This window comes from Neolamprologus brichardi, chromosome 8, assembly GCF_056152115.1.
Source record: "Neolamprologus brichardi isolate AB-2024 chromosome 8, ASM5615211v1, whole genome shotgun sequence".
Classification (NCBI taxonomy): domain Eukaryota; kingdom Metazoa; phylum Chordata; class Actinopteri; order Cichliformes; family Cichlidae; genus Neolamprologus; species Neolamprologus brichardi.
Window position 1 is genome coordinate 22,156,581 of NC_142111.1, and position 24,714 is coordinate 22,181,294.

A 24,714-nucleotide genomic window follows, 5' to 3' on the forward strand; every position below is an offset into this window, starting at 1 on the left:
GTATTTGAGTTTTGTTTTTAATTTTAAATAACAGCACTTATAAAGGGGGTATACCTGATGCTTGCTACCTCAGCCACAGACATCACACCGATATAACTGTGTAGTTATTTTACTACTTGGGGCAATGGAAATACACTGACTCACATTTTCAGCTGATAGCAGCAGCATTACCATTTATTTGGAGTCGTGTGTCTGTCCACAGGCAAATAAAAGTCTAATCTTGTTTACGCTCTTCTGTTCTCCATTAACTCTCGAAGGAAAAGTCAGGTTTAGCTGCTCAGTTTTTAGCGACTCGGTTCTCCCGCGCAGTCCAACAGTCTTCCAGCCGATGATTTGGACTCACTGCTTTGATGTAGGCCAAGTTTCTTTTAGCATTATCAAACATCTCCTAAAGTGTGACACACAAAGGGGAGTTGACATCCCCTTTCCAGCTAAAGCCAAAATAAAAGTAGATGTCACAAATGTTTTCAGCAGCTTTTTTTCAACCTATAAATGTACTTACTCTCTTTGCCATCAGTTTTTAATTCCTCTGTGACAAACCCAACCCTAACCCTACTTCTAACTATAGCCCTAGGCAATCATAATAAATCATTGTTGTTTTTATTAAATATCAGGGAACAGAAAATATCATTCTGACACACATCAAACACTAGATCAGTTTTTTCCGAAAAAGTCCATTTCGCCTTTCTCTGAAGTACAGCCTTAAGGTTGGGAGCCTGGGATTAAACAAGCCTAATTCCCAGTAATATCTCAAACTGTTATAATTGTTAATATCTCAGAAAAATATGAGGTGCTTTTTTTTGTTTTTGGAATAGAGACTATGCATTTTAATGACCCAGAACACCTGAGATCAAACTGAATCACTTGTGGCCAGTGAACCGAAATTGGTTTGAGACCCCTCCTTCACCTAGGGGGAGGGGTAAAGCATTTGTAGAGCAATGCTTAGTCGCTTTAAATTCAGTTCTAGTTCTCTATAAAAATGACTCTTGGCTATAACGTGTAGTTTAATTTCTGTAGCCCTGATGCAGTTGAATATAAAGCTTACTGAGTCAAGTCAATCAGTCTTTCTATCTTTATCACACAATCAATTCCCATATGAAACAGGACTCCAAGCCAGATCAATCGGCACGGCTGTCAAAACAGGTCCTCTGAAGATCTTAAATAACAAGTGCCTGAATGACTCATTTAGAATCACTCGTGATTATGCAATGGCATGTGTAACCGAATAGCACAGGGAAAATGTTTTCACTGAACTAGACCCTCCCGTATCAGGTGTACCATGTGTCATAATATGGCGTTATTCGTTTAAGGGATATTGCGAGTTTGTTGTTTTTCACATGTCGTACAGTGGTAGGTCAAAAAGAGAGGTCACTTAGCAGCTATAAAGGCTCAGTGTGAGGCACAGTCCCACAGGATTCATCCAGTGGGGACTATGAATATCTAGGACTGTCTATAATGACACGTTATTTCAGTTTGAATCAAAATAGTGACTGCACTGGCATCCATAACGCTAGACAGTCAGTGCATGGTAATAAATGTAGTATAACTAAAGTATAAATCAGAAATAAATAAAAGTATATGCTTGAAATAATGGGTTGAGCAGTCTTTGTCTCTGTTTACTTATTAGCTGCATCACCCATGAGAAACTAACGTGAAATACATATACACTGCTTTTTATTTTATTCTATTTATTTAATTTTTTTTCCCACCTTTGTTGTATAATGGTTTCTCATATTCTTACTTTAGCACCTTTGTGGTCCAGCTACCCAAGAAACTGCACAATGACAATAAAAAGCTCTAAGTCTCTAAAGTCTCTAAGAAAGACATACGATACACCTGCACTTGGATTATACGTATATGTCAGGAATGTGTGGGAAAGGCTGTGAACAATACAACCAAATGTATGGTTTAGCTGAAAAGGAGGAACTTAAGTTGTTGTTATAACCATTTTTGGTGTACATCCTGTTCACAGTGGCTCAGTAAAATATCACTGAAGACATTAGGTTTCATCTGCTGGGGACTAGGAATATCTGTAGCCAACAAATGTCATGGCAGTTCGTTTAATATTTGAGAGATTTTGAAGTGAACTGGTGAAAAGCTTGGGTAAAATGTTCCTATTCAAAAACTAAAAATCATAACTCAACTTCCAAAGTAGAAATAAAAGCAGGGTTTGACTTGTCTGTCTTGAAACATCAACTCTGTCAGTGCGCCCCAGGGCAGCTGTGGCTACAATGTAGCTTGCCATCGCCAGTGTGTGAATGTGTGTGTGAATGGGTGAATGACTGAATGTAGTGTAAAGCGCTTTGGGGTCCTTAGGGACTGAGTAAAGCGCTATACAAATGCAGGCCATTTACCATTTACCATAACTGCATCTCCCATGTGAAAGTAGCACTAAGGACACATGATACACCTGCACTTGTATTATACATATATGACAGGAATGCGTGGGAAACACTAACAAACCATCAAGCAATACAGGCTGTGAACAAAACAACCAGCAAATGTGTCGATTACCTGCCAGAAAATAAACAGGTTTGAAAATGTTATCCATAAATTTTGACTCATAAGCTTGTCAAAAAAAAAAAAAAACATCTTCTGCAATATCCTTAAAGCAAAGGTTCAATTTGTGAATAGTTGTGCTCGGTAACAATGAGTGGGATCCCAGTAAAATCCCTCCCCAGTGTTGCCAGTAAGGTGATTATGGAGTATCATTTCCTCTAGCTGTGGAAACCCATTTTCTGGGTCAGTGGACCCCACCAAAAGACTGATTGAGTCTTAATAGGGGCTCCCTCAAGCATACATTTGCTCTCCTTGTATTTGAGACAATGGGCCCAACGCAGCAGTTGAGCAACAACACTCTTACTGAGAAATGCTGTAACATCAGAAGAATAGAGCACTAAAGCCAACAACGCAGCAATCTCATACAGCCTCAGCTGGATTTAAATGTTTACATTTTAAAGTGAATTAATGGAAGAGTTTCAATTTTTAAAAAACCCTGAATAACCAAATAATACGTTATTTCGAGCATTTTGCTGAATGGTTCAAATGTCTACCTCCAGGTGGCAGACAGTGTGATATTACCATATGGAGGTTGCTCCTAGAACAATATCATAGTTGCTCCAGAAGCATCAGAGCTTCTGGTCAGCGGCTCAAACTCATTTAGTCAACATAATTTAATTTTAAAGTAAAGATGCTTTTAAGGTTAGATAAAGAGTTTAGGATAAGGTGAAGGCAAGGGTGAGACTGGGTTTAGGTTAAGGCAGGGTTTCTCAAGAGGTTAGAGCCTCTGCAGGTGTGGCGTGAAGGAACAGAAGGAGTGAAACTGAGCTGAAAATATTTTTAACCTCCAGTGTAAGCAAAAAAAAAAAGTTACCAGCATTTATTTCGCTAGAATAAGCCTTCTTTATTGTTCATTTGTGATTTAAAGTAAAGAGGGGGAACGTGAACTTCATCACTTCTTAAAAATTGTGAATGCATTAGGAATTCATTTGAGAGCCATGCAGGGAGCAGATTGTGAAAAACAAAGAGTAATACTGACTTTATATGCTTTTTGACTTTTAGTTTACATTTTTTGTATCCGGTCATTAAGTGATGACGTGACGAATCCTACTTCCGGGCCTAAAGTAGTCTGCGTTTAATATGGCTTTTGTGTTGTTAACATGTTTAATGTTTTGTATTTTCTTCTATTTAATCTCAAAAAGCTCCTAAAACAGTCAGTGATCACTGTTGACCTCCCTCTGCTTTTATTACCGCTAATCATTTATTTAAGCTCAGTTTTTAAAACCTTAGGATGTAACTACAGCCCAGCCCATGCAGCAGTATATGAATGACTAACCTCGTATTGTGGATGGATTATCTCAGTTCTTCTCCTGGCTGAAGTTTGGTCCTTTTACAGCATCCTGCCATGCGATTACAGTTGTTCCTGACCACAGAGAACACTCACGTTAACTTTTATCAAGTGGAAAAAAAGTTAGCTTGTTTATATTATGCTAACATAGCTGTGTCGCTAGCGATCACGTAGCACATCATTATATACCAGCTAGCCAAACTTCAGTAACCCTACAAACGTCACTGCTGTTTAGTTTTCTGTCTTCATTTATGTTGGAAATGATAACAGAGCTGTACGTTTTAATTTGTTTCCAAAACTCCGCAGTCAGGACATGCTATATTGTATTTAGATAGAAGCTAGTGAGCTAACTTCCTGCTAACTTCTAACTCCGTTAAATGTCATAAATTCCGTTTTCATGGATGCCTGGATGTTAAACTCAATTGTTACACCTGGTAGAGCAGAACGCTGATCATTTTATTAAAGATGAAAGACTTTAGACAGTTTTTCAACTCTCAGTAATGCCATAGTGATCGTTTGATATATGGACCTGCAGCAGAGTTTAGGCCCAGACACGGCTAGTGACGTCAGACTTAACAACCAGATACTTACTGTATAGTTGGATTAGGTTTAGGTCTCACTAGGTGAAACTGGGACACATTTTTCTTTCCAAGCTTTAGGAAACTCAATTCTTGGTTGGGTTTAGAAAGCAATCGTGAACTGTTATGGCTCCAGTGACGGAGCAGGTCAGTTCTCCCCTTTACTCTGAAGTGTCCAAAACACTAAAATCAGTGTTGTTCCTGCCATCCATGGCAGACCAGTGCCATGGATGGCAGTTCCACAGTGTGACTGGGTGCATCGGGAACACATTGCAAAGTGCAGACCAGTTACGGTAATGGTTTGGACTGAAATTGACCCTTTCGCAGCTTTAAATATGTTTTAGAAACCCTTGGAGGCAAATATCCCACATGTGCTTTTTCTCCACAAGTCACAAATTCATAACATCAAATGACCAGCATGGATTTCTGCTGGATGCCCTATGTAGAGCTTTAAAGACCATTATCTTCATGTTGCAGCTATCTATCAGCAGTAATAGTGTTCAAAATATGTGGCTCAGCTGGTCAGTGGGCTTCTCTTGATGGTGTTTGCGGTGCTATTGGTACAATAGCTTAGCTCAGCTGCAAAGAAGACCAAAGTGAGAATACAGGAAAGGATATCATTTCTTTTTCACTTCAAAATTAAACACATAATTTTGCTTGAAATGTTTCCAAATTTATTAAAAATCAAAAACTAAAATATAACATGTACATAAGTATTCACAGCTCAGTACTTTGTTGAAGCAATTAAAGCCTCAAGTGTTTTTGAGTATGATGCTACATGCTTGGCACACCTATTTTTGGGCGGTTTCTCTCAGTCTTCTTTGCAGAACATCTCAAACACCATCAGCTATGATAGGGAATATCAGTACAAGTCATTTTCTGATCTCTCCAGAAATGTTCAACAACACCGAAAATTATCTATGTACCAAAATATCTAAGCAAACAGACACAAACATGACATAATGAAAGTCATGATGTTGTAGGCAAGAAAACCCTGACGAACTATCAATTCTAGAGCAGAGGTTAGATGATAGCAAACGTCATTTAAATATAAGATTTATAAGATGCTACAGTAATTAAAAAATTCAGATAAAAATAATAAGAAAGTCAAAAATAAAACATGCTGGTGCTTCTTCAGAAAAAGTCAAAACACCACAACCCAAAAGCATTACAGCAAATTATTCAAGGTCTGGCTTTATGTCAGTGTGGCAAAGACTGCGTTTGACCTCTTTATTTTCTTCGCCATCTACTCATGATTCACCCTCAGAAGCACTCATGCATGGCATCAGCAGTGGAGGAGGGAGGAGGAGGAAGAAGGGAGGGATCCGTTGCTCCCTGTGTAACGAGATTCCCAGCTAATCAGTGACTTTCCTACCTTATCTTTGCTATCAGGACACTCGGGAGGCCGAGTAACCCAGGATGAGCTGATGTCATGCCGAGATGGGTACAGAGGGGGAGGAGTGTGTGTGTGTGTGTGTGCGTGTGTGCTACCCATCCATTTGTGTGTGCCAATGCCATGTTTCAGACATAGTTTGTGTCTGTGTGTGTGTTTCTCTGAGATCAGGAGATGAGGTTAAGTCATGTGACTAACAGTGCCTCCATGGACCTCATGATGTAACACAGTCAGACCTGGTGAAATGTGTGTGTGCGCATATGGTTCAAACCACTGTGAGGACATTGCTACCATGTGGGGACACGTTGGCTGGTCGACACAACATCAGCGAGTGTCCTTTCAACAAAAGAAGCAGTGTGTGTGTGTGTGTTCAGCCAACACTGTAAGGGTTTTGTTTCATTTTGTATGCTGCAGTGTGCTCTCAGAGGTGTACTGTAAATGCACAGCCAGGCTATGCCTGTTAAAGTATGTAACTATACATGTCCTCAGTTTACTTTCAAAAGTAACTTGTTAATTCAATTCAATTCAATTTTATTTATACAGCGCCAAGAGAAGGAAGACAGGATAAAAGACATGCTGTGGAAGAGAGCCAGAGATTAATAACAAGCATGATTCAATGCAGAGAGGTCTATTAACACATAGTGAGTGGAAAAGCCGACTGAAGAACACAAACCAAACCATACAATATTTGTAAAATTTCAACTATAAAATCACATGTACAGAAGTAACAAGTAACAGCACAAATCTCAAAAACCAAAACTTAATAGGAAAAATGGCACACGTACCACTTCAGATAGAGCTGCTCTCATTTCTAGATATTTGACTCATTTATTAAATACCCCAAATCATGACTGTCCAGAGTTGGGACCAGAGAGCAGCGTCGCAGTCATACATGCTGCTCTTTGGATGTCCCTATCCCCATACAGACTGTTTCTGCTCCCATGAAACCAAAAACCAGCAAAAATAAAAGTAATAATAATTAAAAATTCACAAAGAACAACATGACATCCTCAAGTCCCCCAAAGGGTAAATCAGTTACGTGTACACTATTATTCATACATTCGATCTCTCTCTTCTAAGTCCTTCGGAGTTTCTATCTGATTTCTGACTTTAATTTCATGCTCAGTTCTGATAAATTAATTGTTGCAGGTGATTTTATGTACAGGTTGAAAATGACAGTCTTAACATTGCATTTAATTATTTATTAAACTCAACAAGCTACTCTCAAAATGTACCTGATCCCATTCATTGTTTTAATCATACTCTGGATCCTGTTCAGATACAGTATACGGCATAGAACCTGAACAACCTGAAGTAGACGTCTTTCTGAAAGTGCTGTAACTAAATTAATGGAAGTGACTCATCTGCCGTTATCTTCTTCAATGCCACGCACACAATGCGGAGCAGCTATCTAAACTCTAAAACCACAGAGGTCGAATATCTTGTTAATAGAGTTACATCCTCACTGCATACAATTCTGTTTAGTGTAGTTCCTTTGAAAGAGAAGGCAACAAATCAGACGCTTGACTGCCTGATATAATGCTCAAACGTGAGCAGATACGACGTAAGCTGAAGAGGAATTGGTTGAAAAATCTTCATTCAGCCTAAAAAAGAGTGTTTTGTGCTGTAAAAACACTTTTCTTAAAGCTAGCACATCTGAGTATTCCTCACTGTAGCTAGGCTAACAAAGACGTTCTGTTGAGCAAAGTATTCCTTTAACCTTAACTAGTAACGACTTCATGAATTTCTTTCCAAGAAAATGTAACCATTAGAAAAAATTCACAGCCTTCACACAGATGTATCTGTATAAATTTTAATAATGGCTTTACTTGGAGTCTTTCTATCCTATTGAGTTTTCTCAGGTATCTTCAATGATTTCCTCCTCTAAACCAGCGGTCCCCAACCCCCAGGCCTTGGACCGGTAGCGGTCTGTGAGTCGTTTGGTACCGGGCCGCGAGAGTTGAGGCTCCTGTGTGAAATGTGTGGTTTTCAGGGTTTTTATCGGTTTTCAGCGTTATTTTGTTATCGTTTTTATCGATATCTCGGTGTTCCTTGGTCTTTTCACGTGTGTTATGAATAAATCTTCTTTTTTTCGGTACCGGTACTAGTTTTATTTTGTTGTATTTATCCACGACACCTTAAAGGCCGGTCCGTGAAAATATTGTCGGGCACAAACTGGTCCGTGGCGCAAAAAAGGTTGGGGACCGCTGCTCTAAACCATCAATGTGTCTTTTAGACCCCCATCCTAAAGACTGAAGTTTTATTATTATTATTATTATTATTATTATTATTATTATTATTAATTAATTAATGCTGCAGTTTTAAACATGACGTTGATCTTTATGAAAAGGCTATGTACAACGTGGCAGCAATTAAACGATTACTTGAAAAACCTTACTTCATCAAGCTTAGCTAACAACAAATTAGTTTCTAACCTTCTTTTTGCTTCAGAAATTCTTGTAAGAGTAGTTGCACAGGGACTGCACTAGTGAAGGTTTAACATTACCTTCTTGTGGCCTCTGATAATGCCTGCTTGTCTCTGACATCCCTGCTCGTCCTGCTAGACCTTAGAGCAGCATTCGATACCCTTGACAAGAGTATCTTACAACAGACATTAAAACACATGGTTGGTATTAAAGGAAATGTGCTGCAGCTCTTTGAATCATATCTTTTTGGCCATAAATGGAAAGTCTTCTCCACACACAAAAGTTAGTCACCAAGTTCCACAGAATTCTGTGTTGGGACCATTACTTTTTTTATTATACAAGCTTCTCTTAGGCAGTATGATTACAAAACACTGTATATGTTTTCATTCCTATGCAGATGATACCTACATTTATTTATCCAGGAACACATATAGACAGAATTCAACTAGTTAAAATACAGACATATCTTGGAGACATAAATACCTCGATGATCTCTAATTTCCTGCTTTAACTTCAGATAAAACTCAGGTTAGTGTACTCGGTTCTAAATATCATATCTAACCAGATACTTTAGATGGCATTACCTTTGCCTCCAAAAACACTGTGAGGAGAAAGTTTCTTTGTTTTGTTTTGTTTTGAACCAGGCTCTGTCTTTCAGTGAGCGCATCAAACAAATATGTAGGACTGACTTCATTTGCGCAATATTTCTAAAATTAGAAACATCCTGTCTCAGAGCAATGCTAAGAAGCTAGTTTGTGCATTTGTTACTTTTAGGCTGAACTGTTGTAATTCATTATTATTATGTTGATTTTAAAGTTATCTGAAAAGCCATCAGTTGATCTAAAATGCTACAGCAAGAGTACTGACCGAGACTAAAAAGCGGAACCATATGGGAGGCAGAGGCTTTGGCTTCCAGGCCCCTCTTCTTTGGAACCAGCTCCTACTTTGAATTCAGGAGACAGACATCCTCCCTACTTTTCAGATTAGGTCTAAAACTCCTTTTTAGAAGTTCTATCCAAGGGAAAGACATTGAGATAGTGGACTCTTATAAGTACCTGGGTGTTCACCTCAACAATAAACTGGACTGGACTACAAATACAGACATCCTGTATAAGAAGGGCCAGAGTCGACTCCACCTGCTGAGGAGACTGAGGTCCTTCGGAGTCTGCAGGACTCTGTTAAGGACATTCTATGACACTGTGGTAGCATCTGCCCTTTTCTATGCAGTGGCCTGCTGGGGGAGTGGATGCACGGACAGGGACAGGAGCAGGATTGACAAACTGGTGCGGAGGTCTAGCTCCGTGCTGGGATGTCCCCTGGAGTCTGTGGAGGTGGTTGGCGAGAGGAGGATGTTAGTAAAGCTGACATCCATCATGAACAACCCACATCACCCACTGCATGAGTATGTGAGTGGGCTGAGCAGCTCCTTTAGTCAAAGACTGAAACACCCTTGCTGCAGGAAGGAGCGCTTTCGCAGATCCTTCATCCCAACAGCAGTTAGACTCTATAACTCCTCAATCACGATGTCATAAGTCACTGGACACTGTGAACATCCACGGTCACCACTTCATGCATAATGGACCTTCCGCTATATAGTTTGTCTTCCATATTTCCAACCATATCCATAATCACATACTGTGTATGCTACCATTGTATATAGTGTATTATCTTACTTTTTTTCATTGATTGTACTTATTTGTATTTTTGTATTTCTTTCTGATATCTGTACCTGAGCTGAGGTGACGCAAAAATTTCCCCGTTGTGGGATCAATAAAGTCTTATCTTATCTTATCAAGATCAAGGTGTCGGCTCAGTTTCACTCAGCAGTGGATTTACAGAGTAGACACATGGATTTAATACAGTACAATAGTATCAAGTATAAGTTCATATTTACATATCTAATCATATTTACAATTTCAAGAGTGAACTTAAAACCATTTTTCTTATTTGTTTTTGTGTTGTTTTGTATCTTTTTTTGGTATCTCTGTAGGTTCTCTTTGTTAGATCATAGAGCATGCAGTACATACAGTATGTGCTTTCATTGAATTACCTCAAGCATTAGGTATTTTAAGGTCCACAGCGTATGTCGAATGATACGCCCACAAAGACCATTAAACAAAGAAAAAGAGAAACTAAAACCATGACCTGCATCGGATACGCGCCTCGCGTCTTTGGAATGAACTGAAAAAGAGTTACTTTCAGGCAGACAGCTGCAAGCAGACAGGCAGGTGAGTAGAAAGGCAGGTAGACAGGCAGGTCGATAGAGAGACAAACAGGCAGACGAGCAACATCTCCCTGATTGCCACAAGAGGTGTCCCTTACATTGCCCCACTCTCCAGTCAATGGAAAAATGATCTCACTCCTTCAAACGCCTCTGACTTCATACCCTGATGTTAGACTGAGAAAGGGCTGACATCAGTGAAGCTTTACCTGAGCAGTGCAAATAAATAATAATGACATGAGTAGGTAGTGCCCACTTCAAACCAGGCCAAGTTTTCTCAGAGGAATGTTGTTTTTATTGCATCATGTTGCATGGCGTTATACATGCAAACATGGGCTGGGGAACAATTACAATAAGGTGACATGAAACTGCTCAAAAACTGTTTCAAATGCACGTTTCTTAAATACATGGCCAGGCAATCTTTAAACAAGGACTCTGGGGAAATCTGGTATTATAGTCTTAAGTTGTTCTTATTTATTTTTTGTTTCGATTTCAATTAACTTTCAAGCATGTGCTCCAAGTGCTGGTTGTATTAATACATTCAACCAAGATGACAAATACAAACTCTAGAGACATTAACTGTGGGCTTTTATTTTCTCATGTCTTTGATTTCTTTTCACTCCAACAAAACTCCAAACAAACCAAAGTGCGTCACCGCAGTGTGAGAACGTTAGTCTGTTTATTGGCCAGATACGTCTGTGGCGGGAGCAACCAAAGTAAATACAGGAAGAAGATGCTCTGTTCTGGATTTACTCCCAGCATTTATATTTATCTGGCAGTGCGTACTCTTCATGTCTATGGTCTGTTGCATCCCACAATTCAAAGCATCTTCAGTTACAGTAAGGTGTTTAGCTGAAATTTGAAGTATTCACCTAGTAGTGGGGTCAGCTCTAGGTTACATTCTCACCATAAAAAAATATTTTTTGAAGTAGACCAAGACCAATTCCTCCAAGGGGTCTCTGTGAGGTTGTTTGGGTCCCACACCCAGACCCTGAGTACATTTACTATATTCAGATTTGCACAAATGGACCTCACCGAGCAGGAATGGACCAGAGTTTAAACAAACTGAACAGCAGAGATGTGAAAGCACCTTTAATTTTATAAGGGCTGTAGCAGATTTCTTGTTTTAAGCTTTTATTTTATTTCAGGATAAAATAATCTTGTGGATCTTTTGTGCAAGCTATTTAGGGCAGCGGTCCCCAACCCCCGGGCCTTGGACCGGGGGTTGGTGTCGTTTGGTACCAGGCTGCGAGAGTTGAGGCTCAGGTGTGAAATGTATAGTTTTCAGGGGTTTTATCGGTTTTCAGCGTTATTTTGTTATCGTTTGCTCGGTTTTCCTTGGTCTTTTCACGTGTGTTATGAATAAATTTTCTTGGTACCGGTACTAGTTTTATTTTGCTGTATTTATCCGCGACACCTTAAAGGCCGGTCCATGAAAATACTGTCGGGCATAAACCGGTCCGTGGCGCAAAAAAGGTTGGGGACCGCTGATTTAGGGTACCTGTTAGCAGCAGCTGAGTAGACTGATGCAAAACGTGCATGCAGGTGTTGTCCCATATTGATGTGGCAGAACTCAGAAAACTGGAGGTCTAACATTCAAGGTTACTAATAAATATTTCTACTTAAACCATCTCTTCTAGCTTTAACCAAGCACAAAACATCAGCTTCCTAGCTAAAAGTCAAGTGTGCACCTTTCAAACACTGCATTCTTCCCTCTTTTAAAGTGTAAATACTCGTAAATGTAATTTACAATCTTAAAAATATTAGGAGCAAAACAACAGATATGACGATTTTGATGAAAGTCTTGAGAGAATTTGGTCTATTTCACATTTTTACTTTTGCTTTAGCTTCCAAATATGTTTAATTGACTATGTCACTTTAATAATTATTATTATCATGAATATGTCCGTCTATCTAATCAGTTGCAGTCCACATGAAATCCAATCAAATATGATGTCGGGTATAGACAGATGTGTCCTGATTAGAATTGAACATGCATAATGTCACATAGATCTCTATTTAGAGAAACTGTTTATAAGTTGTGCACTTACTTCTGGGGACAAACTGTTTTACTTCACTTGGAATTTATTGTATCAGGAAACCCAATAAGTAAACAGTATATGTTTATTGGTTACACTGGCTAAGCACATTTTCAGTATCAGGTCAAAGTCCCAAAGTCTACATTCATACAGTCCCTCCTATCAAGTCTCAGACAGCTCAAGACTATCCTGTGAAATCAGCAGGAGCTTAAATGCTTCTTAACCAGTTATAAACATTGCATAGGTTCATAGAAGACAGAAGTTAAAAGTTGGCATTGATGGACCCCAAGTTATTAATACCAACGTACGTCTGCAAGCATTCATTTTAACAAGGCTTTATTAGCTTAATATCGATTTAAGCTGATTTGACACGTGCATTGCAGACCTGAACTTTTTTGTGCATGATCCAACTGAGCTGCATGGGAGAGTGCAAAAGCCTGATTCAGTTAGATCTAACATAAAATGGTCTTAAATTAACTTAGTACCCAAAGGCTGTGTCATGTTAGACTTTTGTAATCTAAGAATAGAGCAGGGAACTGTCGTCTATTCTTACATGGCCAGTAAATTCACAGCGAGCATGTAGGGCATCCTGTTTCCTCCCTCCTGCATGCTCCATTGATGCAGCACCCTCACCAAAATCAAACGAAATATTAACAGTAATATTAGTATTGCATTTAATTCATTTTTGTGATGACTACTTTGTGGTCATTTCAACACTTTTCCTAAATTCTGCTCTTGCAACACTAACAGCCTAAAATAGAAGCCCCCAACTACTAGAAATTAATTTTTATTGTTACTGACAATAAAAATGTCAAAGAATATTTTTCATTGATGCAAAATTGTAGAATCTCCACTCCCAAAGACAAAGCTTATGTCAAAGGCCCTTAAACCACATCCTCGCTGCTCCTGGACAATCAGACCTACATACAGTGCATATTCCTCTATCAAGGGCAGTCATTCACATTCCTGCTCTGGTGATGGCCCAGATGGCACAGGATGGCGTGGGTGCTAGTCTGACATAGCCTGGTGGAGAACTTCAAAGACAGTGTGGCGTGCCAGGCATTTCATACATGTGGAGCATTAGCTGATTCTTACAGGTGCAAAAGGTCACCTTGTGTCTTTAGACTTCCTGTGACAGTTGTTTGCAGGGTGTGTGTGAATATGTGTTTGAAGAGGGGCATCTCTGTAGTGATGGTAGGGATGTCTCATGTGATTTACTTTTTAACTATAGCTGCAACTTCCATGTTTAAAAATACTTAATATCCAATAATACTTTATTTGTCATGGTTTGAAAATAAAGGCAACATTTGATCTAGAAACATTATGGAAGGGTTTTAGATAAAGAACATCACTTGAGTTGGTGGGTCAGCCAGAGTGAAATATCTCGACAACTACTGGATGGATTGCGATGAAAATTTACAGACAGTTATGGTCTCCAAATAATAAATCCCAACAACTAGAAGCCTGAGAGAGAGGATTTGGCTATGTTCGCATCCCATGCATTTAGATATTTAAAAGTCATGGTTGTACACTGTTTATTTACCATACACCTTTTAAATTAAATATTATTGTAAAATGTGAATATAAATTTTGATGTTTTTGACAGGACACAGGCTGAAATGTTGAAAAGTATGGTTGCCGAGTACACTACCAACCTATGAGGTATAATGTTAGTTGCATTATGTTAGCTTAAGCATTTATATAATGTTAGCAGACACAGCATTTTAACCTATGAAGCATTGTTGATTAGGACGGACCATCATCCACTTGCAACATTTGCAGAGGATAGACGAGGACATTTTCAGGCGAACCATAAATTGTAGTCCACCGGAAAAAAAGATTTGTGCTGTCATAAAACTCGTTACTTATTTCCATCTATCCTTTACATTACAGTCATATTGTGGCAGCAGTTTGCTATCCGGTCGTTAAGTCTGACGTCACTGGCCGTGTCTGGGCCTAAACTCCGCTGCAGGTCCATATATCAAACGATCACTATGGCATTACTGAGAGTTGAAAAACTGTCTAAAGTCTTTCATCTTTAATAAAATGATCAGCGTTCTGCTCTACCAGGTGTAACAACTGAGTTTAACATTCAGGCATCCATGAAAACGGAATTTATGACATTTAACGGAGTTAGAAGTTAGCAGGAAGTTAGCTCGCTAGCTTCTATCTAAATGCAATAAAGCATGTCCTGACTGCGGGGTTTTGGAAACAAATTAAAACGTACAGCTCTGTTATCACTTCCAACATAAATGAAGACAGAAAACTAAACAGCAGTGACGTTTGTAGGATTACTGAAGTTTGGCTAGCTGGTATATAATGATGTGCTACATGACCGCTAGCGACACAGCTATGTTAGCATAATATAAACAAGCTAACTTTTTTTCCACTCGATAAAAGTTAACGCGAGTGTTCTCGGTGGTCAGGAACAAATGTAATCGCATGGCAGGATGCTGTAAAAGGACCAAACTTCAGCCAGGAGAACAACGGAGATAATCCATCCGACCGGATTGTCACTAAAAGCACTGCTTACCACTGTACTTACTGAAACTGTAGCTGGCTCCAATTTACTGGTGTGTCCATTCACCAGTAACAATGACTTGTGCTTATTTTTAGCGGCGTGCACATATCCATTGTGGATCAACCTTCTTTCAAAGTAAACTAATGGGAGACCAGCGTGCGAGGGAAGCTGTCACTGGTTCTACTTTCACTTCTCCGAGATTAGTTATGATCTGCGCTTTGTTTCAAAACCCAGTTAGCTTTAGCAAATAAATGAGCGTCAGTGATTTAGCATTGCAACCGATGAGTTTCCTCTTGATAACCACATTGGGCAACGTGTGTGATGTAGAGGAGATCGAGTAATAAAACTACTTTAGTACATCATCAAGGAAATCTCTGACAATGAAAACAACAGCTAAGTCGACCAGGTGCAGGCTCAGCAGCACTTTCAGATTAGCATCTGTGAGAAATCACTTGGTTTAACCAGCAGTTTTTATAAACACTCCCCTGCCAGTGTTCACCGTCACTCCCTTGTAGTCACACATTGTGTAATATGGATGATTTTTTAAATTAATATATTTTATTTTATTTTTAAAATCAAGGTTTAGGCTTGTGTTTCAGAGGTCATGAACAACTGTTTTGTCCTTTGTTTTATTGTTTTTGTTTTCAGAGCTGCATAATCCTCAAAGGACCGCAACAAACATGATTTATAGGACATGATGCTGAACATTAAACAGAATATAAAATATTTTGAATGAGATAAACTTTAAATATATGCAGGAGTAATATTGATCATTTAGCACTGATGTGGATCTTTTTTCTGCAGAAGAATTATTTTTACTTTGTATACTTTATGCACACATTTTGTGCGTAGTGAAGTGTAGTTTAAATAAAATTCCTCCACTACTTGTTGCTGTCAGCTACTAGTCAATAGTTTTTGGTAAAATAACAGGTGTTTATTTAGCTATACAAGTAATGAATATTTTAAAATTCTTGACTTTAAGGTTTTGAAACTTAAATAAGTCTATCGCTTTTTAACCAAGCTCCTTAGACTACCACAACCTGGATGACTGAGAACCTACACAGAGATATCCAGCCAGGAAGGAGTGCAGAAAAATGAAGATGTCCATGCAGACTGCAGACAGTCAGCATAAAAGGTTTGTTTTAATCTGATCTGATTTGTCTTGTTAAATTGTTAAATAGTGGACAGAGACGTTTTTATTTGTCTGTATTTTGTGTGGGAAAAAAATCTACACAGACAACAAAGAATATACAGAATCATATAGAAACTTAAAGAAATTCCCTGGGATAGTTTTCCCTGACCCTCACATCCTATTAAACTCACAATCACCCATAGTAGGACATCTGCGGTCAAGCTGCGTTATCAGGTCTCCTAGTACCGGATAAACCCAAACTAAACACAACCACCCACTTGTTCAGGCCTCCAAACAGGCTTGTGTGTTGTTTTGGTGGAAAGATCTGGAGGCATTGTTTACACCACAGAGTTAACAAGGATTGAGAGTCATTACAAGGAGGAATCCAAGAAAATTAGACAGGCCCCCTTGTGAAAACAACACAATACAGGATTGCAAAACCATGAAACCCCAGCAGAAAATTTGGAGCACAGCTCAGGAAAGCTAAAATAACTTGTTATTAATCTGTTTTTGTTCTTTCGATCTCAATGCCAGGCATCCCATAACAGACATCTTTATCATCAGTATGCCAAACAGTCCTACCATCTACATGTCCTGCCTTTGATTTAACAGAGGAGGTTTTGATGAAGGGGAGCCCATGCCCCGAGGCCAGCCCCACTGGTTTTCCCCTTGTATGGATAGATAAACCAGCTGCAGCCCTATAAATGACATAACATGGGATTTTTTTGTCTCCTGAAATTAGCATGGAAATGAAGTGGAAAATGGGATATAAATGGAAATGTGGGTGAAGAGGGGGCTGCTGGCAACAATAAGAGGGTTTACTCAAAACCAGCCCGATGTGAGCAGTGGGAGAGTCAGAGAAAGAGACATAACAAGGCTCTTCTGTGTCTTCTCAAAGCTATCCTGCTTTTAGAACAAAACAGCGTCTCCCACAACTGACTTGGTCTCCATGATGGATGTCTGGCTAGTAATAGAAGCCCAGTTTTATGGTGTCGGTATGTCAACCATGGATAAAAATGCATTTGATTGTATCTTTAACAGTCTATAAATGACCGGATGCAATAGCAAGTGGTTTATGTTGCGAATAATAAGTAAAAATATCCTCCTTCTTTAAAGAATAATTAGTTGTGATAATCTTTTGTATGTTTTTGCCATAATATAAAGAGTGTAGACTCGGTCATCATCGTGCTTAAATACTCAAAACACCAGATTAACCTAATCTACTTTACTTTCTTCCTTTTGCATAAAGGACTGAATCTGAATATCACAGTTCTTTCAACATTTTATTAACTTTTTTATGGGGAAACCATTTGAATACAAGCGCGCCGATCCACACAGGTGTGCACACGGGTGTTCACTGTTCGTAGACTTAAATCACACCTTTCTTGGCTGCTACTTCAAAGCACATTGTGCGCTGTCTGTCCTGCGTGCTGCACAACAACATTCAATATTTAGTATTTACTGCTGTTTACACTTAGCTAGATTAATGCGATGGTGTTGTGTTTAGTATGTTGCTTTGTTTTGGGTTTTTTTGCTTGTTTTCTATTCTTTCTCTCTCAACAGGTGATCCAGGAGATATTTTCCCCTTTCTCACTGTCCCTCTCCCCTTCTGTTTTTCTTTTCCTTCCTCTTTCTTTCTCCCTTTCCTATCCCTCACTCATGTCTGTCCCGTCTGTAACAACTGAAAATAAAATAAAATAAATAATAAAAACAAAGGTCGATCAAATGGACCAATACGGCAATTCCATGATGATCCATTTGGCAAAATAAATCCATTGGGTATCCTTGTTGGTCTTCAGACAACAATTCTGACGGCTAAAGAACCAAATGGGACAGGCAAAAAAAACCCAAAAAACATTTTATTAACTCTTTCTTCTTCTTTTATTTATTTACTTTTGATTTTGGTATGACACCAATGGACTATCCTATCATCCATGATGAGGAATCTGCATTTGGGAGCATGTTTGGTTTAGTTGACCGCCCCTTTCAGTTGGCTGTCTGTAGGCAAATACCATTGCAAACAGACCCGACTGTGGTAGTATAAATTAAGCATTAGGAGTACGAATGCACTGGAGCTTTATCTCTTAGCCTTACCTTAACCTCCTAGGACCTGGCGTCCACATATGTGGACATCACATTTTGGGTTATTTAGACCAAAATACTAAATTTTGCTCTACAAGGGCCTGATATCCACTTACGAGGACATTATACTGCTACTGTTCTATCGAAATTTTAAACAAATATCCTCATATGTGGCTCTCATTTTTCTTAGAAACAAAAATTAGGTTAAAAAAAAATCTGGTAATTCTTTGTTTTTACATTCATAAGGTCCCAATGAGCTCAAATATCAAAGAGAAATTAAAAATGCATGCCGTGGAAGAGTTCGGGTCTTAGGAGGTTAATGCAAACTTCCATGTCTCCATAGACTGGCCTTTAAAAAAAAGTTGATATCACCCAGCCGTTTAAGTACTGAAGCGGTTAGCACTGGCACCTCACAGCAAGAGGGCAGAGTCGATTTGAATTCAATCTGGGACCTTTATGTGTGCATTTGGTCTGTGTGGAATCTCTCTGGTGTCTCCAGCTTCCTCCCACAGTCCAAAGATGTACATGGTGTTAGGTTAAGTGCTGATTGTAAAGGATTGTAAGGACATACAGGAGAAAAACACGAATAAAATCAAATAACAAATAAATACGGGATAGATTACATTTATGTTTATGATATATTTTCTCCCATTTCAAAGCATTAAAATTGGTATTTTCCAGTGTGTATGTATGTGTGTGTGTGAGTGGGAGTATCTCTGTGGGGGAGACTTTAGAGTCAGCTTTGTGTTTGTGTTCCTGGCAGCTCAGCTGGGACGGTGCAGCTGCATGGCAGCCACTTACAGGGCCACCAGTCAAAAACAACCCTATAAATGCTATTGTGCTCACCTGATTGATCTTTCACAAGCTCAGGGCAGGCCAGACAGGCTGACTTTGGAGAGGAATGGCAGGGAATGGTTGGTGAACAAACAAGCGAGCCAGTGTCTGCAGCAGAGGAGGTTGGGCCGCAGGTGGCGAGGAGGCACGCTTGGGTTGGCGCACTAGCCTTCGTCAGATGCCAACAGTGACATTTCCTGACTATGGCTATACACAAGCAGGCATCCCAGCAACGGTGCAGCGTCCTGGGGGGAATGAAGAAAAGGTCCTTGGGTGAATTTTACAGCACACATGGGCTAAGGAGGGGCAGTGCACATACATGGTAGTATGCATTAAACATGAAACAGACACTTCCTCATAAACACACAACCTCTTTTAACCTCTCTCTTTTCACAGACGCACCTCCAATGAAGCTGCTGCAGCTGAGGCGAGTGAAGCCTGTCTTTGGTGCTGGCTGCACATCACTGCCAGGAATTCCACAGGGTGGTGCACGGGTGGGAAATCACTCGGTATGTCTCTGTGGTCTAAAACCCAGCAGGCAGTAACAATCCTCTGCACATTGCCAAAAGGCGTAAATCAAAATCCTGGAAGCAGCCTCAGAGTTAAGAACCAAACATGTCAAGCAAAATGAATCACAAATCAACTCTCAGCTTTCTTGTACATACAGGCTCAAATGCAGCACGATCACCATCAGTTTGTCAAAGCGTAGCGACGTGATATAGAGTCTTTTAACGCCTTAAACAATAGGATCTTTTCAGGAAGGTTCCAAGTTTCAATAATCCCGCATGACCTTTGGAGGAAGTGTCCTGTAAAATCATACAGCAAACATAGCTGGCTCTATTTTGTCTAGAGTTATTTTCAGGTATGTATTGTTTGCAAAGGAAATTGTCCTGGATGTAAATCAGGCACCTTGGGTTTTGCACAGGCAGGACACGAGGCAGCCCTGGGGGGTCTAGATTTGGCAACATAGCATACTAAGGATGTGAGATAGTCGGGAACGGAGGTGGAGCTGATATTATTTTTGGTCACCTTGGGGGGGAAAAAACTGGAAAAGGTGTCTTGCGTGTTGCAAGGACGTGTAGGACATGCACACAGGCAGTACACACAGTTGTTCTTGTTTGCATTATGAAGGATTTTCCAGTTGGCATGGCATGTCAGAGAGGCTGCTCTTCCTTGCAAGCCTATTCCATATTCTAAACAAACCGAGCTCCCTGTTAGCTTCCAGCCTAAGAGTGTTTGTTTTAACGGTCCACTGTCCGTGAAGACATCTGATGTATGCTTCAAGATATAGAAAAAATGGCTATTTTATTTCTGTTTTGCACTGGAAAGTTTGAGTTTGGGTCATTCAGAAGATTAGAATATACAAACATTATGAAATACACTTTTCTACTGCCAGGTTGGACCGTTTTACCTTCAGAACTGCCCTAACTGTTCATGGCACAGATTCAACCAGTGTTGGGAAGGTTACTTTTAAAATGTATTCCATTACAGAATACAGAATACATGCCCCAAAATGTATTCTGTAACGTATTCCGTTACGTTACTCAATGAGAGTAACGTATTCTGAATACTTTGGATTACTTAATATATTATCATGCTGTTTACAACTACGTGAATGTACTATTGCTGTGATTTATTACTGTTACTGAAGGTCCGCGGCTCCGAACCGTAGTAAAGGGACCTCTGGCTAATACGGTGGGTTCTGTGTCGGGCTAGTAGCCGAAAACTAGCTTTACTTTGTTGTCTGGGTCAACTTTGCTAGCGAGAGACAGAGAGAGGCGTTGAAAGGCTGCTCCAACGGAACTTATTGTTTTTGGAGGAAAACACGAACACGGTGTACAGTCGAGTCTTAATAGCTTACTTACAACTGGGCTCGTCAGGCACTCTTCTTGGCTGCAGTGGTTATTATTATATTTACATGCTTCCAGCTCCCGTTTTTGCTCGATGACAGCTCCTACTTTTCCTTTTTCTCCCTCCCTCGCGCACAGACACATAACGTGTATGGCAGTCCATTCTCCCTGCAGCACGGACTACACTGCCTATGATGCTACATTCTTTAGAGCTATACCGGTAGCATTCTGCCTATTAGCTTAGCACAACAACAACAAAAATGCCTCTCTCACCCAGGAAACACGCAGAGAGAGCGTCACCCTGTAACCATGGCAACCGTAACGCTGCCACCTAGAACAACAGAACAAACAGAACGTAGCTGTCAAACAAAACCCAAACAGTCCTGACCCGCCACAATATGAAACAGGGAAGTACCGCCGTGTAATCCATTTATTTCAACAAAGTAACTGTATTCTAAATACCACCTTTTTAAACGGTAACTGTAACGGAATACAGTTACTCATATTTTGTATTTTAAATACGTAACGGCGGTACATGTATTCCGTTACTCCCCAACACTGGATTCAACCATATGCTGGAAACATTCCTCAGTCATTTTGGTAATACTGACAAAAGTGCAGCGGATTTGTTGGCTGCATACCAATAACGGGAACCAAACAATGCTTTGGTGCATAAGCAATGCTCAGATGGTACCGAGGAGCCTAAAGGGTGCCCAGAAAATATCCCTCACAGCATTGCATCGTCACGTCCAGCCTGAACCTGATCTTTCCATCCAAATGCATCAGCATAAATCGATCAGGCAACACTTTTCCAGTCTTCTGTTGTCCAATTTTGGTGAGCATGTGTGAACTGTAGTCTCAGTTTCCTGTTCTTGTGTGATAGGAGTGGCACTCGGTGTGGTCTTCTTCTGCTTTTCTCTGTTTTTTCCACAGTAGATCAGCAGTTTCTGAAATACTCAAACAACCCATAAGTTTTTGATTCAGTCATGTTTGCATAAATATTTAAATATTTAGTCCTGATTAAATATTTAAACGTTTACAGAAATATTTACTTAAGTAGCACTTAATCACAACAATAAGACTTTTGTGGACCAAAGAAATCTTTTGATTGTTTCAATATTTCTTGGCGAAAGTCTTCGCTTCCTTGTGTATCGTCGCTTCACACAATTCCTTAGAAGCCCGTTTTTCTTTTCATGCTCTGACTCCAGTGACTAATGTTGGTGTGATGGGAATGGTCTAGACATAAGCAAACATTATTGCAGCGTCGGCATATCTGGGAAAAAAAATCCATGTAAACATGAGCTGAGCAAGTAACACTAAGGAGAAATGGACCAACAAGGAAGGCTTCACAAAGCAATTATTACTCAAAGTGTACATTTTTACTCATATTTCTTCTCAATTTGCAATCTTTGGTGCTCACACACAGTGAGCACAAGTAATTCAGAGAGAAATGAGGAAACAGAGAGTTCAGTAAGTTCTCTCTTGTCCTGTCTTCATTCCTTTTCCATGCTATAAACATTTACATGAATATTCTGCTCCAATTACGTACCTGCATGTGTTTTCTGAGCCTCTACTCTGCTTCCTTTAAATTCACTGTGTTCTGTCACTGTCCCTTTCAGGCCCTCCTCCTCCCACTCTCCAAGTCATCCAGATTGTCCAGAAAAATATCCACTTACTCAGCTCTACCACCAGTGGGTTATAGTCACTATCACCTAACTTCATCTGGGATAATGCTCTATGGCGTTGCATCTCATGGGAGTCAAACCACCACATTTTGCATACCTGGCTAAAACACTACTTTTACAAGTCCATTGTCAGCATGGAAGCCACAAAAGACAACAAACACATGTGGTTGTATCTTCGCTAACCTCCAGCTCCACCTTAGCATCCCTGTTCTCAGTAGAATCAGAAGAATTACTAAAAATACACTCTGTTACCCTCACTTAGACCTGTTGGATTTGAAAGATCAGCCATTTGAAAACACTTTACATTTTGAGAACCTTACAACGCTATAGATAGAAACTCTATGATCCAGCGATCCACTACAGGCAAGAACTTTGTGACAGCAGAGAGGAAGAGCTCACTTTTAATAGGAAGACATCTGCAGTAGGGAGCACAGCCAAATGGGTATTGTTAGAGAAATAAGAAGAGACAAAAGAGGAAGACAGAGAGACGACTAAAAGGACAAAGCACACGCTGGGGGAGAGTGAAGGCCAACTGGTTGAAATGACATGGCATACTAGCATATAAATGCATGGGGAGGGGAAAAAAGGAGCATAGAGGAAAGATCCTCAGGGGAGGTCTCTCAGCAGGATAACTAAAGGATGATTTAAGGTCGTTTGATCCAGCCTTAAGCTTTCTCAAGAAGGAAAGTTTAAAGCCTGATCTTAAAAGTAGAGAGGGTGTCTACCCCCTGAACCCAGAGTGGTGCAAGAGGGTATCTATCCCCTGAAACCAAACTGAGCGAGGAGCCTGACATAATCTATTTGAACTAAAGTGAGTAAATACAGTAAAAAGAATGAACAAATAAACATAGTTTTATTTGCAGGGAAGATTTGCAAGCATAGATTGAACCCATATGTTTTCGTTTTGGATTCCCCTTAACAACCACTGCCCAGCAAAGCAGAACAATAGCTGTTATGGGGAATCTATTACATTCCCAGTAAAGCTGCAGCTGCTGCATGCAAACTGTCGACAAATGCTTGGTGGAAATGGGCAGCTTTGTGAAATAAACTGACAATGAAGGTTGCTAGCAAAGCCACATATATACACAGGATGTGTTGAATTCATATTACTCAAGTAATGGAGACCAGGGTCAGAGTGTTTTTGTCAGAGAATGACTAATGGCTGGCAAGTGCTCAGTGTGGCGGCTCATCACATAACATTAGGAAGTAGAGTTAATATTTAAATCACTTCATCTTCATTTACAGCAGAGAAGACAAGTCAACAAATACCACATCAACAACAAACTGCTTTAAACTAAAAAAGGTGCTCTCTATTTAAATTTCATTGCAAATGTTTTGATTTTAAAAGAAGAGACAATTCTATTCTATCCTAGTATATCAGAATAAATAATTGTTTTTTATTCCCAAGTTAATGTTTTCCTACTAAGTCACAGGCTTTCAACAACTACCCTTTCACCTTCCCCTAATATGCTACATATACCCCATAACTGTTAAATCCACTCTACTAGGTTGGACTTCAGAATTGCCTCACTTCTTTTTGGCATAGATTCGACAAGGTGCTGGAAACGTTCCTTGGAGATTTTGGTTCATATTGACATGATAGCATCAGAGTTGCATTAGACAGTTGCTGCAGATTTGTTGGCTGCTCATTCATGGTGTGAATCTCATGTTCAAACACATCCCAAAGGTGCTCTATTGGATCGTGGTCTGTGACTGTGGATGCCATTTAAGTACAGTAAACTCATTGTTATGTTCAATAAACCGGTTTGAGATCATCTGAGGTCACTCACTGTGGTCATAAAGGGATGGACACGTCAGCAATAATACTCAGGTAGGCTCTCACATATGAATGCTCAACTGGTTCTAATGAGCCTAAAATGTGTGAAGTTTCTCACACCATTATACCACCACAGCCTGAACCACTGATACGAGGCAGAATGGATCCATATTTCTATGTCACTCAAAGCAAATTCTGACCCTGCGATCTGAATGTTGCAACAGAAATAAAGACTCATCAGACCAGGCAACATTTTTCCAATCTTCAGTTGTCCAATTTTGGTGATCCTGTGTAAACTGCCTCGCTATCCTGCTAACAGTGTTGGGGAG

General features: G+C 39.8%; 1 long non-coding RNA gene across 1 annotated transcript; it reads right to left on the reverse strand.

Moving 5' to 3' along the window:
- Positions 1–3,618: 3,618 nt before the first annotated feature.
- On the reverse strand, positions 3,619–20,807 carry LOC148101799 (uncharacterized). Its single transcript, XR_015719426.1, has 3 exons — positions 19,476–20,807; positions 19,086–19,318; positions 3,619–3,922 (listed from the first exon to the last, which is right to left on the reverse strand). It is a non-coding gene; the product is annotated as an uncharacterized LOC148101799 (long non-coding RNA).
- Positions 20,808–24,714: the final 3,907 nt, after the last annotated feature.